Below are 19,815 nucleotides of genomic sequence, written 5' to 3'. Positions count from 1 at the left end.
AAGTTGCTGATGGCAGGGAGACAAATAGTTGTCTGCCACACCTATTTGTCTCTGCCCCTGCCTTTTATCCACAGCTGAGGGTGGGGCTCTGTTAGCAGCGGTGACTCTTCTGCCCCGAAGACCGGCCCATAGCCTCTCGCTGTTCTCCTCAGCCTACGTCACACCTGCGCATGAATCACTGGCCCCATGGGATCCTCCTCTCCTGACTCACTTGCCTCAAGGCATGGAGGTCTCAGCCTTTCCATTGGAGGGCTGGCGGATGGCCCAGGCTCCACCTCTGTCCCTGGCTGCCACAGCTCCATTCCTTCGTAAGAGCTTTCAGTTGGCCCTGACTCTGGGCCTGGTGCCCATTCCTGTGCTTCTTCCTCTGAGTCAGCAGTGGAATTCTCCGGCAGCCAATAGGCCGCAACCCTGGAAGGTCACAAATGGCGATCATGTGACCCCAGGATGCTGCAATTGTAAATACATGCTGGATGCCAAGTACCTGAATTTTGGTCAGGTGACCACAGGGATGCTGCACCAGTCTTATGTGCAAGGCCGATCTGTAAGTCACTGTCAGACCTGTCCTGGTTTGATCTAAGGAAATAAAACTCTCAATTCCATTTGGTTGAAGTGAAAAGGTACTGACTGCAGAAATGTCAAGCGGAATCTGAAATTCCCATGCACCGATACAGAACTAAAACCCCTGGTTTCCCCTAGCCCTCCTCCTGTGGTCCACCTGTGTGTAGGCACCACAGCACCACTGAGATGTTTTGGGAAACGCTGAGATTTTTGTGCTGGTGATATTCCATCCTCTGGGTAGATGGCCTTGAAGATGCCAGCCCTAGCATGAACTGGATTCCAAACCTCTCTGTTCTTTCTCACATGTCAATTTCCCCTCCCAATTTCCCATCATAAAAGTATACAACTTTATTGCCAGCAAGGTTCCAAGCCAAAGTTGGTGAATCTGACATGCTGCACCCCCTTGACAAGGAGGTCAGTCCTGCAAAACAAACAAAAAGACACAACAAAAGAGAGACAGAAACAAAGCAGGTGTACGGTTAGAATAGGGAACTATTTTGGGTTATTAGGATATTAATTGTGGAAGCATTTGAGGAGCTTGATCACCTTAACATGCTTGATGTCCACCCATTCAGTTTCTGAGGGAGGAAAGTCTTTTCCCACAACTAAGTACTGGAGCTTTCTTCCTCAATCATGAGTGGCTCTGGTGGCAGTGGTGGTATCACAAATTTCTGACTTCAGTAGACTACAATGGAAAATCGGGTGAATGCACCTAGGAGATTTTGGTAGTTCGAGTTCGACTGTGACCGGGTTGATGATCCTTTTGATGGGGAAAGGATCTTTGAGTGAGGGGTTCTTGCCGGCCGCCTTGAAAGAGGCGGTGGTGAGGCCCCTCCTCCAACCGCTACACCCCACCGCGGGGAGGCAGAACCGGAAGTGACAAAATGGTTCCGCCCCAGGCGCCTGATGGACCCCGAGAGGTTCCAGATGGAGCTTGGGCCAATACCTGAGACCCTGACCCGTGGCTCGACTGAGGACCTGGTGGCCGCCTGGAATAGTGCGGCCGTGGGGGCCCTGGACCGGGTCGTGCCTTTGCGGCCTCTCACCCGATGCCGGACTACCTTGGCTCCTTGGTTTTCCGAGGAGCTGAGGGTGATGAAGCGTCGGAAGACATGCCTAGAGGGTGTTTGGAGGACCACCCGCTCCGAATCTGACCGGACACTGGTAAAGTCCCATTTAAGGACTTACCTAGTGGCGATAAGAGCGGCAAAATGAAACTATTTCTCCGCTCTAATCGCGTCTGCAGGTAACCGACCTGCCGCCCTGTTTAGGGTGTCCCGCTCCCTCCTTCATCAGAGGGTCTGGGACGCCCCCCTGCAGGGTCGGGCAGAGGAATTTGGGTGTTACCTGCATGACAAAATCGATCAGATCCGGGACGGGTTGGCCTCCGATTGGACTAGTTCAGACGGGCCAACGGAGGCAGGTCTTGAGTCCACTTTCTGGGAAGAGTTTGATCCTGTGACCCCCGAGGACATGGACAGGATACTGGGATGGCTGAACACCACCACATGTTTACTGGACCCGTGTCCCTCCTGGCTGATACTGGCCTCCCGGGAGGTTACACGAGGCTGGCTCCAGGGAATCGTCAGCGCTTCTCTGAGTGAGGGGTTCTTACCGGCCGCCTTGAAAGAGGCGGTGGTGAGGCCCCTCCTCAAGAAGCCCTCCCTGCTGGGCCGACAAAACCGGTTGATCCGTCCTGTCTCCAACCTTCGCTTTCTTGCGAAGGTTGTTGAGAGTGTGGTGGCACGACAGCTCCCTCAGCACCTGGAAGAAACTGTCTATCTAGACTCGCGCCAGTCCGGCTTCCGGCCTGGGCACAGCACGGAAACGGCATTGGTCGCGTTGGTTGATGATCTCTGGAGGGCTCAGGATAGAGGCTGCTCCTCTATCCTGGTCCTGTTAGATCTCTCAGCAGCTTTCGATACCATCGACCATGGTATCTTGTTGCACCGGTTAGAGGGGTTGGGTTTGGGGGGCACCGTCTTACAGTGGTTCTCCTACCTCTCGGACCGGTCGCAATTTGTGTTGGCAGGGGGGCAGAGGTTGACCTCGAGATACCTCACTTGTGGGGTACCGCAGGGGTCGGTCCTCTCGCCTCTCCTGTTCAACATCTATATGAAGCCACTGGGTGAGATCATCCGTGGTTTCGGGGTGGAGTTTCATCAGTACGCAGATGACACCCAGTTGTACATCTCCACCCCGGACCACCCCAACGATGCCGCAGAAGTGATGTCCCGGTGCCTGGAGGCCGTGTGAGTCTGGATGGGGAGGAACAGGCTTTGACTCAACCCGTCCAAGACCGAGTGGCTGTGGTTTCCGGCGTCACGACATAGCCAATTGGCTCCATCCCTGGCTATCGGGGGCGAGTCATTAGCCCCCGCGGAGAGGGCCCGCAACTTGGGCGTCCTCCTGGATACTCGGCTGTCTTTAGACGACCATATGACAGCCGTGGCCAGGGGGGCTTTTCATCAGGTTCGCCTGATACGCCAGTTGCGCCCCTTTCTGGATCATGACACTCTACGCACGGTCACTCAAGCCCTCGTTGTTTCCCGCCTGGACTATTGCAACGCTCTCTACATGGGGCTCCCCTTGAGGTGCACCTGGAGGCTCCAGCTAGTTCAGAATGCGGCCGCGCGGGGGATCCTGGGGGCCTCTAGATACTCCCATGTAACACCTCTCCTGCGCGAGCTGCACTGGCTGCCTGTGGCCTTCCGNACCCCCAGGGGGAGAGCCTTCTCTGTGGCAGCTCCTGCCCTCTGGAATGACCTACCCCCCGACCTACGTACAGTTGCGGACCTGCGCCTTTTTCGCCGAGCCCTGAAGGCCCATCTATTCCGTGCGGCCGGCCTGGCGTAGTTTGATTATGTTTTAGTGGGGTTTTTTGTATGGGTGTGTTTTTAGAACAGGCCCGTTACTTAATTTGATTTTAGAACTGCCTATATTTATCATGGTTTTTATTATCGCCTGCTCACCGCCCTGAGTCCCGTAAGGGAGATAGGGCGGTATATAAATTCAATAAATAAATATAAATAAATAAGAAGCCCTCCCTGGACCCGGCTGTTTTGGCCAACTACCATCCTGTTTCCAACCTTCGCTTTCTTGCGAAGGTTGTTGAGAGTGTGGTGGCACGACAGCTCCCTCAGCACCTGGAAGAAACTGTCTATCTAGACTCGCGCCAGTCCGGCTTCCGGCCTGGGCACAGCACAGAAACGGCATTGGTCACGTTGGTTGATGATCTCTTGAGGGCTCGCGATAGAGGCTGTTCCTCTATCCTGGTCCTGCTAGACCTCTCAGCGGCTTTTGATACCATCGACCATGGTATCTTGTTGCACCGGTTAGAGGGGTTGGGTTTGGGGGGCACCGTTTTACGGTGGTTCTCCTCCTGCCTCTCGGACCGGTCACAATTTGTGTTGGCAGGGGGGCAGAGGTCGACCTTGAGGTGCCTCACTTGAGGGGTACCACAGGGGTCGGTCCTCTTGCCTCCTGTTCAACATTTATATGAAGCCACTGGGTGAGATCATCCGTGGTTTCGGGGTGGAGTTTCATCAGTATGCAGATGACACCCAGCTGTACATCTTCACCCCGGACCACCCCAACGATGCCGCGGAAGTGATGTCCCGGTGCCTGGAGGCCGTGCGAGTCTGGATGGGGAGGAACAGGCTTCGACTCAACCCGTCCAAGACCGAGTGGATGTGGTTTCCGGCGTCACGACATAGCAAGTTGGTTCTCTGGCTATCGGGGGCGAGTCATTAGCCCCCGCGGAGAGGGCCCGCAACCTGGGCATCCTCCTGGATACTCGGCTGTCTTTAGACGATCATATGACAGCCGTGGCCAGGGGGGGGTTTTATCAGGCTCGCCTGATACGCCAGTTGCGCCCCTTTCTGGATCGTGACGCTCTACGCACAGTCACTCAAGCCCTCGTTGTTTCCCGCCTGGACTATTGCAACGCTCTCTACATGGGGCTCCCCTTGAGGTGCACCTGGAGGCTCTAGCTAGTTCAGAATGCGTCCGCGCGGGGGATTTTTGGGGCCTCTAGATACTCCCATGTAACACCTCTCCTGCGCGAGCTGCACTGGCTTCCTGTGGCCTTCCGGGTGCACTTCAAGGTGTTAGTAACAACCTTTAAAGTGCTCCATGGCAATGGACCTAGGTGTTTGCAAGACCACCTCCTACCAAACACCTTCCTTCGACCAGTCCACTCCCACAGAGAGGGCCTCCTTAGGGTGCCGTCGGCCACTCAATGCCGGCTGGCGACCCCCAGGGGGAGAGCCTTCTCTGTGGCAGCTCCTGCCCTCTGGAATGACCTACCCCCCCCCCGACCTACATACAACTGCAGACCTGCGCCTCTTTCGCCGAGCCCTGAAAACCCATCTATTCCATGCGGCCGGCCTGGCGTAGTTTTAATTATGTTTTAGCAAAGGTTTTTATATGGGGTATTTAGAGCAGGCCTTTTATTTAATATTTATTGTGATTTTTATTATCGCCTGTTCACCGCCCTGAGTCCCGTAAGGGAGATAGGGCGGTATATAAATTTAAATAATAAATAAATAAATAAATAAATAGAAAGGGCCAATGTCCCAGGTTTTTGGGAAGGCTGTTTGGACTGCAGGTATTTTGTGAAGAGGTAGACCCGGTCCCCTATTTTTAAATCTTTGGGCTTTGTCCGTTTTTTGTCTGCTTGTTTTTTATAAGTTTCTCTTGTCTCCTCTAATGATTTCTTAACCACTGGTCAGGAATTCTGCACTGACAAAGCCAAAGGAGAAGACAGCAGGTAACTCAACAGTCCAGCAAAGGGGAGAGAACTCTGACATCCGATAAGCCTGGCTTAGTTTTTTATGAGAGCTACAATGAGGGGGAAGATGACCCGATGGTGAATGGCACCATCACTCCAACTGCCAGGATAGAAATCCTGATGCCCTGCTTGGGAGCAAAAGACAACTTTATGGCCCTGTTAGATTCAGGCTGCACCTGGTGCCTGATCAGCTTGCCGAGAGTGGAAAGATTGGGGTTGAGACTCAGGAAATTAAGGCGGCCTGTGGGATTTGAAAAGCTAGATGGTTCCCTTGTGTATGTTTGTGTGTGCCAGCGACCTGCCTGACAGAACCAGTGAGCTTAAAGATTGGGAAGCATGTAGAGGACTATCTGCATTGTAGCCCCTGGAATGACTGAGGCTATGATCCTAGTCTGGCCGAAGAAGTGGAACCCTGCAGTACACTGGGGTGATAGCAAGTCATGAATGAGAAGTAGGGCCACAAAGCAGCAGGAACTGAGGAAAGCATGGGTGCCAGCCACAGGCCTGCAGTTAGGGAGGTGAAAGTGGAACTGGCTAACGCATTAACAGAGGGTGAGAGAACCTCTCATTCTGGAGGAATACTGCGAGCGAGCTGAGGTGTTCAGCAAGAGGGAGTCAGATGTGCTGCCACCTCACTGTCCAGCAGACTGTGCCATTGAAATTATGTCAGGGGCTAAACTGCTGAAACCAAAGATGCACTCCATGACACCCAGGGAGATGGAGGAATTTAGGGGATTCATAGACAAAGCTAGAGGCTTCATCCAGCCAACCAAATCAAGGGTGGCCATTCCTGTGCTCTTCAGTGAAAAGAAAGACGGGTCCATGAGGATGGGGTGGACTATAGGGGGATAAATGCCATTTGCATGGAGAACATGTAATCCCTCCCCTGATGAAGGATATGTTGGGTTACTTGTCCAAGGGGAAGATTTTCACTAAGCTGGACTTGAGGGAAGCATACTACTGAGTGCAGATTAGGGAAGGCGATGAGCGAAAGACCACGTTCAACTGTTCCTTGGGATGCTACCAATTTCAGGTGATACCGTTTGGGCTGCAAGGGGCACCCGCCATGTTCATGCAACTGATAAATGAAGTCCTACACAAACAACTGTATAAAGGGGAGCTGGTGTATTGGATAATATTTTAATCTATACTGAGGCCATGGAAAGCTAGTGAGAGCTGTGCTAGAGAAGCTGCTAAAAGCTCAGCTGTACACGAAGCGATCCAAATGTGACTTCCACAATACCAGGCTAGACTACCCCTTTATACAGGTGTTTGTGTAGGACTTCTCCAGGGAAGGGGTAGAAATGGACCTGGGAAAGGTGGGGGCAATCCTAGAATGGGAGGCCCCATGGACAAGAAGGCAACTGCAGAGTTTCCTGGGGTTCGCAGACTCCAATAGGCAGTTCATTCCCATGTTTTCACAGATAGCCTTACCCATCATGAATCTGCTGAAGACGGGGAAGGGGACGAAGCCCAGACTGAGTCAATCCTTGAACTCGACCATTGAGTGCCAACTGGCTTTCAAAAAGCTAGAGACTTTTTGCCGCTGAGCCAATATTGAGACCCCCGAACTCCAACAAGCCATTTGTGATCCATGCAGACGCCAGTGTTGTGGCAAAAGGGGCAGTTTTAAAGCAGAAAAATGGAAGAGGAATCTTGTGCCTATGCATCTTGGTAACTGTCTGACACCAAGAGATGGTGGGCCATCTGGGAGGAGGAAGCTTATGCTGTCCGCTGGGCCCTCCTCATCTGGAGGCAATTCTTAGAGGGCAGTAAAATCCCCCAACCACAAGAACCTCCAGCAACGATCACAGGCGTTACATTTCCACCCCCTTTTTCCTCATTGCCGGCAGAAGGGAGACTTCAGAGAGTAGTAGATGAAAGCTGATGGGCCATATTGTGTTATGGTCAGTTCTCTTGATAAGAATCACATCCAGTCCTTTGTAGTTTAAATGAAGGAAGTGAGAGTCATAAACCCCCTTGCTCCCTCCTCCCCTTTCGTAGTATGACAGAATCCACAAAGAGTAAGAAATGGATCTTTTTTCAGAGTAGGTAGCTAGAATTGAAATGTAATTGGATTCTGACACTGTATGCACATCTATGAAGTGCTTGCCAGGGAATACCCTTGGATTGCTGCAGCCAATAGCCAACGCAACTCTTCCATGGGAGAAGATAGCCATGGACTTCATAACTAAGCTGCCAGAGAGTAGCAGGAACACTATAATATAGACCCAAAGGGAGTTCAGGGTGGATGATAAAGTGTACTCGTCCACCAAGTATTTAAACTTAGGAAAGCCCTGTAAGAAGCTGGGTCCTAAGTATATAGGTCCTTTCTCATTGTGCATTTTATAAACCCGGTAAGCAAGCATGCAAGCAAGCAAGCAAATAAGTAAGGAAGTAAGCAAGCAAGCTAGCTAGCTAGCTAGCTAGCTTTCAAACAGGAAACCAGAGCTGTTTTCACTTCTTCTGTGCCAATGTAAATTTTCAGTAAAGTATTATACTCTTGGTAAAATCATGTCCCAGGAGTTTCTTTTTCTGGAAATGCCAACTGGATAGTTGACATTAAACCAGCTCTCTACCTGGACCCCACCAGGAAGTTGGCAGCTTTGAGATGTCAGCAGCTGACAGAGGAACAGATGGAAGAGTGAGACCAGAGGAAGGCTCCTCTCATGAAGCCCTGGCAGGGGCCCAAGCTGGAACCTGGATACAGGAGTTGGCACATGCAGCCTTAAAAGCAGCCGGCACCCCTGCTCAAGAACCCCAGGCCGCAATGGGGTTGCAGGTACATGCTAGTATGAGAGAACCAAGTGCTGCCTCCTTTAGCAGTTTGGTTTGATGGGCAGCCCAATATGTTGGCCTACTTCCTGACCCAGGTCTGAAACTATATGGAATGCCATGGAGAGATGTACCCAGACAAAGGTGCCCAATTCAATGCCATTACATCTAACCTGGAGGGGGAAGCGGCTGGCTCCGGAGTTGCAAGACTTGGATGCTTTCATGCAGGCATTGTGAAACAGGTTCAAGGACCAGACAGCTGCCCAGAGTGCAGAGATCTGCATCCGCTCCCTATGGTAGGGCAAGTGGCCAGTGGCAGAGTATGTCTGAGACTTCCATGGCCTCAGGCTCACCTGAGATATTGGCCCAAGCATATGCTGATCTACCAATTCTGGGAGGGGCTGAGCAAGGAGCTATATCACAACTGCCTGCCCCAGGGAGTACCAGGTGACCTTGAAGCATAGTATTGGTTGGCCACAAACATGGAGCTCGACCTGATAGAGTACAGGAGCACACAGTGCAAGAGAAATGGCCCCACTGAACACCCAAGAGATGCCCAATGCCCAACGGAAGGAGAGAAGACGCAACCCCTTTCACAGGAAAAAAGACCCGCCGGAACCCGGGAGCATGTTTCTGATGTGGGAAGAAATGCCACCGAGTGGCCGATTGTCCCGTACCTTGCTTGGTATCAGCACCGTGAGCCCCGGCCCAACTGAAGCTGGAAAAGCCCCCATTGAGGCCAAGAGAGAAGATGCTGGCATAGAGGTCATAGAGGTCTCTCCCCAATCCAGCAAAAGGGAGAGAACGGTGACCCATGACAAACCCAGATTGGTCTTCTACAAGAGCGACAGTGAAGGGGAAGATGACCTGATGATGTGGCACCATCATCTCCAAATGGAGATTCAGGTGCCCTCCTTGGGAGTAACAGAGGTCCTCATGGCCTTGTTGGACTCAGGGTGCACAGCCTCTGTACTGTGGAGAAACTAAGGCTGAGGCTGAGGAAGTTAAGGCAGCCCATGGAGTTCTCGCAGCTAGATGGTTCCCTTATAGGAGGGGCACCAGCAACTTGCTTAACAGAGCCAGTGAGCCTCAGGGCTGAGACCCATATAGAGAGTATCCATTTTATTGTGGCTCCTGGAATGACCAAGACCGTGGTCCTGGGACTAGCCTGGTTGAAGAAATGGAATCTGTTAGTAGATTGTGACAGCAACAAGTGGCGAATGAGAAAGAAAGCAGCTAGACTGCAGAGGCCAGCAAAAGCACTGCATGCCAGCCACAAGCCTGTGGTTAGTAAAATGAAAGTGGAGTCAGTGAACACACTAAAGGGAAGTGAGCGGTTAGAGCCTCTCATTCTGAGTGATTACCGGGACCTAGCAGAGGTGTTCAGCGAAAGGGAATCAGACATCCTCCCGCCCCATCACCCCACAGATTGTGCTATAGAGATCCTGCCAGGGGCAAAATTGCCAAAGCCAAAGATATATTCAATGATTCTGAGGGAGATGGAGGAACTTCGGGGGTTTATCCAGCCGGTGAAATCAATGATGGCTGCCCCTGTGCTTTTCAAAGAGAGGAAAGATGGGTCTCTTAGGCTGTGCATGGATTACCATGGACTGAATTGTATCTGTGTAGAGAATATGTATTCCCTTCTCATGAGGGACATGCTGGGTTACCTATGCAAGGGGAAGATTTTCACCAAACTGGACTTAAGGGAAGCCTATTACAGAGTGAGGATTAAAGAAGGAGATGAATGGAAAACTTTATTTAACTACCCTCTGGGTCGCTACCAATTTTGAGTGATGCCATTTGGGTTGCAAGGAGCGCCAGCAGTGTTTATGCAGTTAATAAATAAGGTCATGCATGAGAACCTGTACAAAGAGGTGTTGATGTACTTGGCTGACATTCTAATTTATACCGAGACCATGGAAGAGCATGTAAAGCTGGTGAGAGCTGTACTTGAGAAGTTGGGTAAAGTCCAGCTGTACATGAAGCTATCTAAATGTGACTTCCACAAGAACAGCCTGGACTACCTGGGGTATCACATCTCCAAAGATGGGGTAGAAATGGACTCAAGTAAGGTGAGGGCAATTCTGGAATGGGAGGCCCCTTGAACAAGGAGACAGTTACAGAGTTTCTTGGGATTCACGAATTTTTACTGGCAGTTCATCCCCACATTTGCTCAAAGATAGCCCTGCCCAACACAAATTTGCTCAGGAGGGGGAGCGAAGCCTAAGCCAAGTCAATCAGTAAACTAGTCTATCAAATGCCAAATGGCTTTCGAGAAACCAGCTAAAGTGGCTCTTTTTCAGTGCTTTCTTGGCATTGTCCCACACTCACTTCCAAGCTGACACCCATTGGTCTAGCATCTGGCAGGGGAATCTTGGGGGTATTCAGGCATAGGGATAAAATCCTTTCCAGTGGTAATCCTAAAAGGCGTGAAACCGGTGCTACTGTAGACAGTGTTGTTGTAGGCCACTTCAGGGAATGGGAGGTCAGTCCAGTTCATCTCTTGGTAATCCACATAGTACCTAAGATACTGTTCCACCGTTGCGTTCATTTTTTCAGCTGCTCCATTCATAGATGGGTGAAAAGCCGATGAGAGTCCTTGCATTAAACCAATTATTTTCAGAAAGTTTATCTAGAACTTAGCCGTAAATTGCACTCCCCTGTCAGAGATTACACGCTTTGGCATGCCATGTAGTCGGTAAATGTGTTTAAGGAGCATCTTAGCCAATTTCTAGGCTGACGGGAGGCCAGAGCAGGTGATGAAACGAGCCTGCTTTGAAGCATCCAAACCCAGATAAGCCATTTGTAATCCAGGCAGACGCCAGCGACGTGGCAGTAGGGGCAGTGTTACTCCAGAAGAACAAAAAGGGGGTACTACAACCCTGTGCCTACACGACTTGCAAGTTATCCGATGCTGCGAAGCATTGGGCCATTTGGGAGAAAGAGGTTTATGCTGTCGGATGGGCCTTTCTGACCTGGTGGCAGTTTTTGGAGGGCAGTAAGATTCCTTCGAGGTGTGCATGAATCATAAGAATCTGGAGGTGTTAACGACCCCAAGGAAGCTATTCCCTAAGTAGGTCCGATGAGCTCAGTATTTTAACCGCTTCAATTTTACCCTTCGCTACTAGCCAGGGGGAAGAACCTCCTAGCAGATGCCCTTTCTCGCATGCCGCAGTACAGAAGTGCCTGAGAGGAAGTAGTTAACTCCATCATCCCATGCAGGCAACTCACAGCGCTAATGCTTATGAGGCAACAGAGAACAGTCTCTCTGCAACCGGCAGGAGAGTCATTGATGCAACTGTTAAAAGATGCCTTGTGGGTGGATGAATGGTTCCAGAAACATAAAGATGATGAACCCTTTTTAACATTGCATTTTTAATCTACCCACTTTTAACCTATTTTAACCTACTTTTAACTCTTTTTAACTACTGGAGAGGCCACCATTTTTTAAACCTACATTTTAACAATTCTACAAGCCAGGATTACTAAGAATGGGGAAAAGGAGAAAGAGACAGCACTCTGCAGCAGAGAGTTCATCCAAGCCACTGAAGCAGCAGAAAATGGAAGATTACACTGCAAACAGACAGTCTGTTCCAGTAAGTAATTTATCTGCATTTGCCTTATCAGATAAATTTAATTTATGTGACTCATTGGAATGGGACTTACAAACCAAACTGGAAAGCAAACAGCATGTAGAATTGTCCTCCTTCTCGGAGAATTGCTCCCCTTCTTGGAACTCAGCAGCAGCCCTCTTTGCACAGGAGGGAGATGTAATAAATTTAAAGAGGGGAAATGTGACAGATTTCCTCTCTAGACAATGTTTGCTTACGGCTCAATATATAAACTCTTATCAACTGTCATCAATAAGGTTGACTGCTTGAAAGAATCTTTTGTAAAGTTTGTTAGGAGCCAGCCAAATACTGCAGAAGGACGTGGGCGGACAACCACGGATAGACATGGGATGGCTAATTCAGAAAATGAAACTAGAGAAGGGCCTTGTCTTCCTTCCAAAAATATGAACACTCATAGAGAAAACATCCAATCAGGTAAAGGCCTAAGAGATGACCAATATAACTACAGTCTGCAGATTAACCGGGTTACCTTACAAATTTATAACAAGAGAGTGAATAGAGGGTGTTGGGGTAATAGAGAAGCTGTTAAGCTGTCCCTGAGCCAGCTGATTTGCTGTGAACTCACTCTAATAGATCCTCTACATGCAGAGTGGCTGCCAGCAAGAAGGAAATATATGAGAATTCTCCTATCGTTTAAGCAGCCCACAATTACCTCCATGCTCTTTAAAATGAAGCCCTTTCTGAGTACCTTTTCAATATTCCCAATAAGGGTTTTTCGCTCAGACAAAGTGTGCTCACTCCTGAAACAGCGTCATCAAGAAGGAACTGTTGCTTTAAATCCAGGCTACAACAGCCCTTACACTGCTAAGCCAGAGGCTGCTGCAACTGAATTGACCCTAAGAAGGCAAAAGAGCGATATACAAATGGCATTACCCACAGCTGCAGGAACTGTTGAAGATGTGCAAGAAGAAATGCTGATTGATCTATTCAGTGCACTGCCGGAACCTGAGCAAATTAATATCATTCAAAGATTGGATGACCTAAAAGAGGCACTGATAACAACTCAATTTACAGCAAAGCCTCTATTTAATCGCGCAACCTTGTGACAATATATTTAATCAACAATCTGCCTTTACCTCAATAGTAAAGAAAGGTAGCGTCACACAGGCAGACAGTGGGGTAAATGCACTGACTGACCCTGTCTCTGAAAAACAACTGAAAGACAAAGGGCTTCATCACACAGTGCCTCCTAAGCCGACAAACACTAAGGATATAATCCAGCTTCCATCCTCATTTGACTTAGAAGTTCCCACATCATCTCCTTACAAGATGAATTCTCAGCTACGCCCCTCCAAAAATGGACATAAATCTACATTTATAGATTTAAGCCAGAGTACTTGCCCATTTGAAAAAAAAGTTACTCCTGGAGCAAGGGCAGAGGCACACTGGCAATTGAGATATAGAGGAGCAACAACAAGTTCTGCAACCCATGAGAAGAAATACTGAACCTCACAACAACTGTGTTTATATGGGAAGCATAGATGAAATCGACTCAGCTCCAAAGTCAAGTTGACATCTGGCATTTTTACCATCTAGCCAATCAACCAAGCCAGACCACCTTGCCTCTGAAAAGCCCATACAGATGATTACCTGGAATGTAGCTGGCTGGAAAGGGATGGTCGATAGTGGTCTAATGAGTTTTCTCCCTAGATTTGATGTAATAGCCCTTCAAGAAACCTGGTTAACCAAAGTGGATGAACCAGTACAACTGCCAGGTTTTCAGGGATGGGCCTCCCCAGCCCAAAAAAACAAAGAACAAAGGGAGACCCTCTGGTGGGCTATGCATTCTTATAAAGCAAGAGTTGCAATGGCAGGGGGAGAAACTATATAATGAAGATAAGTATTCGTACTTCCTAGCTGTTAAATTTGAATATGAAAAGTTTGAGTTAATACTGGTAAATGTGTATATCCCACCAATCACATCCCGATATTATAACTCTGAATGTTGGACGGGCTTGGAAGTTATTCTAGAAGATATATCTGTATTGTACCCTCAGTCCATAGTGGTATTACTAGGAGATTTGAATGCTCGGCTGGGTCCTTCTTTGTATGAGCTTGCCCAGAAGAAGGGAGTCCCAGGGGAATTTTTTGATAACCATCCTCAGTGGCTCTCGAGAGACTGCAAAAGTAATGCTGCTGGCCTGCTCCTAGTCTCCTTAATTTTTAAGGGTAATCTCCAAATTCTGGAAGGTAAGGATAAGAATTACACGTATCCTTACACATACCACTCAGCCAATTCAAGCAGTGTACTGGATCTCTTTTGTGTGTCTAGAGATAAAGTTGACCTCTTTTCAGAGGTCACAGTACACCTTAGCAACAATAGCGACCATCAGCCTGTAAGCGTGATACTGCGAGGCCGCTCAGATTTAAGACCATATAATATGGCTGATAGATGGCTCACCAAAAAGGTAGAAGTGACCCAAAATAAAAGGTTAATTTGGGCCAAAGTTGATACTAAGGCAGTACTAGAATGCCTTAAAACAGAGAATGCTATTAAGTGGGCTAGAACAATCCAGTCATCTACTACTGACTGGATGTCAGCCTTCAATGCATTCTCCAATCTCTGTAACATTCTGAAGAAACAGCTAAACCTGCTACAAAAAGAGCCCGAGTGGGTAGACCCCGCTGGTAGCCGAATATATGCAAGAATTCCGGGCCATTGCCAGCAAACTGAACTGGCCGGAAGACATCCTCCTTAGCCATTTCAAAGACGGACTAAATTATGACCTATATGATGCTTGCCTGCCCCGAGGGGACCCACACCAGAGATCGACATACTGAAGAGGCACCGGCAAGGAAAACAATGGAGCGCTCACCACCTGAGTTTACACGTGAACCAGTGAAACCATCGGCTACAGCCAAGAAGCAAATGGGGTGTTTCAAGTGCAGGAGAGAGGGGCATCGGGCTGTAGAATGCCGCTCAAAAGCCCCCCAGCACAACCCAGACAGATCACAGGCCAGCAAATCCGGGAAGTCTCCAGCTAAGCCAAAAGAACTTGTCATGAGAATGATGGAGGCTGTGGAACCCCCTACCTCTGCTCATCAGGGGAAAAGAACTCCAGCCTATACCGCAGGGCCGGTGGACGCCTCAGACGACAGCTCGGAGGGCGAACCCCTGGTAAGTGGACCCGTCGCACCCATCGTCAAGACAGTGACTATATTAATTCCCCCCATGCCCGAAGCTGTGAAGGTGAAAGCCTTAATAGACTCTGGCTGCACCCACTGCCTCATTAGCCCGACGCTAGTGGGAAACCTGGGCATTCCATCGAGAAGACTGGAACAACCAATCTCATTTGGCCAGTTAGATGGGTCTATAGCAGGGGGGGTGCCAGCTACCCTAGCCACTTTACCAATCCACCTCTCCCTGGGCAAACATGAGGAAGACATAACGTTTGTAGTGACCCCAGGCATGGAATGCCCGATGAGCCTAGGGATGGAATGGTTAAAAAAATGGAACCCCTGGGTGAATTGGAGGACGACAGAAATCAATTTCCCGAAAGGGGACCCTATGGACTTAAAATCCCAAGGGAAGCTACCAAAATTAAGAATGGAAAAAGCATCCATGGGAGAGGAAAAGGGACTACCAGAAATACCAGAGGAATACAGAGATCTTGCTGAAGTTTTCAGTGAGGAGAGGGCGGATGAGCTCCCCTCCACCGACCCACGGACTGTCCATTGAATTCAAGCCTGGGGCAAAACTCCTGAAGCCCAGATTATACTCCATGAGCCCAAAGGAGAAGGAGGAAATGGAAAGATCCATAAAGAAAAACCTAGAAAGGGAGTTTATTGAGCCAGCCAAGCCTAACATGGCTGCCCCGGTCCTCTTTAGAGAGAAAAAGGATGGCTCTTTACGCTTATGCGTGGATTATAGGTCCCTGAATACAATCAGTGAAAACAACCTATACCCCCTGTCGCTCATGAAGGACATGTTGTCACACCTCTCAAAAGGGAATTGTTTTTTCTAAACTAGACCTAAGGGAAGCTCACTATCGCGTGAGAATTAAGGAAGGGGATGAATGGAAGACCGCATTTAACTGCCCAATGGGATGCTACCAATTCAAAGTCTTGCCATTTGGATTACAAGGGGCCCCCGCAGTATTTATGCAATTAATCAATGACGTTCTAAGGGAGCACCTATTTAAGGGGGTCCTGGTTTACTTAGACGACATTCTTATCTTCACCGAATCAAAAGAGGAACATGTCAACCTAGTCAGAGCAGTTTTAAAGAAACTGCGAGCCGCCCGCCTATATGCCAAACTCTCGAAATACGAATTCCACCAGGAAAGGATAGACTACCTAGGTTATCGCATATCCTCACAGGGCATTGAAATGGACCCAGAGAAGGTCAGAGCAGTATTAGATTGGGCACCACCCCGCACAAGAAAGCAACTGCAAAGTTTCCTGGGCTTCGCAAACTTTTACCGCCAATTCATCCCCTCATTTGCCCAGATAGCCCTGCCCCTCACTAACTTACTAAAAACGAAGGGAGCATTCTCAGTAAAACCTAGCCAGCCACTAACGTGGACAATGGAGTGCCAAGCAGCGTTTGAGAGATTAAAGAGACTTTTTTCTGCCGAACCAGTACTGAGGCACCCAGACATGGATAAGCCCTTTGTAATACAGGCGGATGCAAGTGATGTGGCAGTGGGGGCTGTACTATTACAAGAAAACAATGAAGGGGTATTGCAACCCTGTGCGTATACATCCAAGAAACTCACGGAAATGGAACAGCGCTGGCCCATGTGGGAGAAAGAGGCATACGGGATACATTGGTCATTACTCACATGGCGCCAGTTCATTGAAGGCAACAAAATCCCTTTCCAGGTGTGGACAGACCACAAAAATTTGGAAGCCCTGAAAACACCCAGGAAGCTCAACCCCAAGCAAGCCTGCTGGTCCCAGCATTTTCACCAGTTCCAATTTACGCTCAAGCATTTGCTGGAGGGAAAGAACTCTTCTCTGAAGTCTCCCTTCCGCCAGCCGTGAGGAAAAGGGGGTGGAAATGTAACACCTGGGATTGTCGCTGGAAGGACGGTGGGGTGGGGGGCTGCTTGCGAACACTTAAAACCTTGAATGGTAGGGGTGGCCCTCAGGTCCTGTCTAGAACGCCTGCAACCATCTTCTCTTAATAAAGATGCCTGTTGGAAGAAATATTCCAAGAGTTCTGTCTTCTTAAGATGCAAAGTGGGGTGGGTCCTTACACAGCGACTGAAAAAGAAATTGAAGGCAGCCATGAGGCTTGCCCAGAGGAATCCTACTGCCCATATACAAGCTAAGATGTTGCACACAAGAAGGGTATATAAAAACACTATAACATTAAAGAAAAAAAGCTTTGCTATTTCAATTTGGTCAGAGCTCGAGTTGGCTGCCAGAAGTCATAACTCAGTAATATTTTGGCATTCTGTAGCAGGTGTCCTGAAGGAGCGGAGATTTGACATACCAATCTCTGCTGAGGACTGGGAGAATTATTATCAGTGTTTGTTTGGTTCGGAACCGGCAGAGAACCTGTCTTTAAGCAATGATTTAGTAAACCCTAGAACTTCCCCCTCTTGGCCACCAGTCTCAGAAAAGGAGATACAATCCATCATCAAAAGTTTAAAGAGCAATAAAGCCCCAGGTGAGGATTTTTTACCAGCAGAATTATTTAAGAAATTTCCCAATTGGTGGGGTCCTGTATTGGCAGGTCTTTTTACACACATAAATAACACCTGCCATATACCAGATGGGTGGAAGATGGCAATAGTTGTCCCCATATATAAAAAAGGGAATAATAAGGACCCCTAGTAATTATAGGCCCATTAGCCTGATTGATATTGCAGCAAAAATATATGCTAGGTACCTTTTGAACAGAATGGAAATCTGGGTAGAGGAAAACAATATCCTCACAGAAGAACAAGCAGGTTTTCGACAAAGCCGATCTACTATTGATAACTGCTTTGTCTTGAACCATCTAATTGCCAAATATGCCTATAAGAGGAGACCCCTGTTTGCTGCTTTCATAGACCTTACAGCAGCATTTGATATGGTAAATAGAGAAGTACTATGGAGTACATTGACATCTCTTAAAATAGAACCCAGACTCCTGGCTTTGATTAAAGCCCTTTATACAAGTACCTGTTTGAGGGTGTGGTATGAGGTTAATGGGGCTCTGACTAACAGGATTCATACAAATAAAGGGATAAGGCAAGGGTGTTAGGACCGGGGTAATAATAAATCAAATATATAGTTACTGAACGGTCCCAATTACTTCCTAGGGTACCATGTATACGGCTACTAGGATTTATGAATGACATTGTCGAACGAAATACGGCTACTATACTAAAATAATAGTATAAGTGTTCATCCTAATGCATCCGATAATTCTTCTAAGTCGAGAATGACAGTCCTATTGAAATCATTAGTAAAACTAAATAAAAAATAATGGTGTTTGGAAGACACCATCAGAGACATAAGTGGCAATTAGATGGTGAACCAATTGAACAGGTTAACACCTTTGTATATCTGGGCGTAACTTTTTCCAAGACTGGATCTTGGATTTGCCATCATCAACGAAGTACATTTAGAGCAAAAGCCCGCCTGAATCTGCTCCTTAAACTAAAGAACCATAGTTACCCAGGGTCCTTAGCCCCATTAATTAAGGTATATAAAGCTAAGGTTACCACTATGCTCTTGTATGGAGCAGAAGTTTGGGGTCTTTACTCAACCACAGTCTTAGAACAAACATTTGAGATGTATTCTGGGTGTAGATCCAAGAACATCTGCTGCAGCAGTTAGAGCTGAATTGGGAATTCATACAATTCATGCTCTATTCAAAATTAGAGCTTATAACTACTGGTGCAAAGTCAATGAAATGGAGACTGATAGACTCCCCAAGTTATGTCTACTAGAGCAAATAAAATTACAATCACAAATCTCCTGGATCACCAAACTAACAAATTTTGTAAGAAGCTGTGGTCTTCCTGTCTCTTGTGTAACAGGAGAGCAATTTAAAAAAAAGGCTGCCCAAAGAATTAAGGATATAGAAGCACAAAATGATATAGCGATCCTTAGTAAGGTGGGTAACTTGAAATGGCTGAGTAAATATAAACATACTTTTCAAGTAGACAGCTACTTGAAGTTACAACTGCCAAAACACCTTAGGGAGATATTTACGCAAGCGAGATTTGAACAGCTTGACACAATGGTCAGATATGGGAGATTCCATTCTATGCCTTACAATGAGCATCTCTGCATTTGCGGAGCTGCAGAGGTAGAAGACCTGGCTCACATACTATTTGATTGTTGCCTGTACAAGAGGGTGAGAGACAGGTACCTCAGTCTATATACCAAACGAATGACTCATTGGGATCCCCATATCAAAATAACTTACCTTATGTACGGCCAGAACCTGAAAATAACATTTAACACAGCATAGTATTTAAACAAAATGGTTCAGTTGAGATCTGCATATGTGGGACTGATTGGGGTAGATTGCAAGGGTGACTCCAAGATATAATTTTATCATATTTTATCTATATTTTAAATTACATTTAAAATACTTATATTTTAAAACAAACTATTTATTTATTATCGTGGTTTTTAGTATCGCCTGTTCACCGCCCTGAGTCCCGCAAGGGAGATAGGGCGGTATATAAATTTAATAAATAAATAAATAAATAAATACTGTACTCTATTTTAATTTCATTTTAGACCAGGGCTTTTTAACCAGTGGTACGGGTACCACCTGTGGTACATTGGCACCTGGCAGGTGGTACGCGACCATCCTAGAAAAGTAGTGGGGGAGGGGAATGAGCTGAACCGGTGGCAGCACCGCACAAGCCTGAGCGAGAGATGGCTGGAGCTGCAGGGCTGTCAGGGCTCAGTGGAAGTGCCAGGATCAGCGCCAGGCTCCAGCTGGAGCTCGGCGCTGATCCTGGTGCTTCTGCTGAGCCCTGAAGAAGCACCAATCAGCTGGAAAGCAAGACTGATCCTGACACTTCTGCTGAGTCCAGAAGAAGCGCCGATCAACTGGAATGTTGCAGCATCTCCAGGGTCTTGTGATTTACATTCAGA

General features: G+C 47.9%; 1 protein-coding gene across 1 annotated transcript in view; it reads left to right on the top strand.

Annotated features, from left to right (window-relative positions):
- ADAMTSL2 (ADAMTS like 2) overlaps positions 1-19,815 on the top strand; it is a 105,509-nt gene that overhangs the window by 4,190 nt on the left and 81,504 nt on the right. The gene's annotated exons all lie outside the window — the stretch shown is intronic.

The sequence above is a fragment of the Protobothrops mucrosquamatus genome, unplaced genomic scaffold, assembly GCF_001527695.2.
Source record: "Protobothrops mucrosquamatus isolate PMUCROS unplaced genomic scaffold, P.Mucros_1.0 scaffold1036, whole genome shotgun sequence".
Taxonomy (NCBI): domain Eukaryota; kingdom Metazoa; phylum Chordata; class Lepidosauria; order Squamata; family Viperidae; genus Protobothrops; species Protobothrops mucrosquamatus.
The sequence above is the reverse complement of the archived record's forward strand: the minus strand, read 5'-3'. Positions and strand labels throughout refer to the sequence as shown.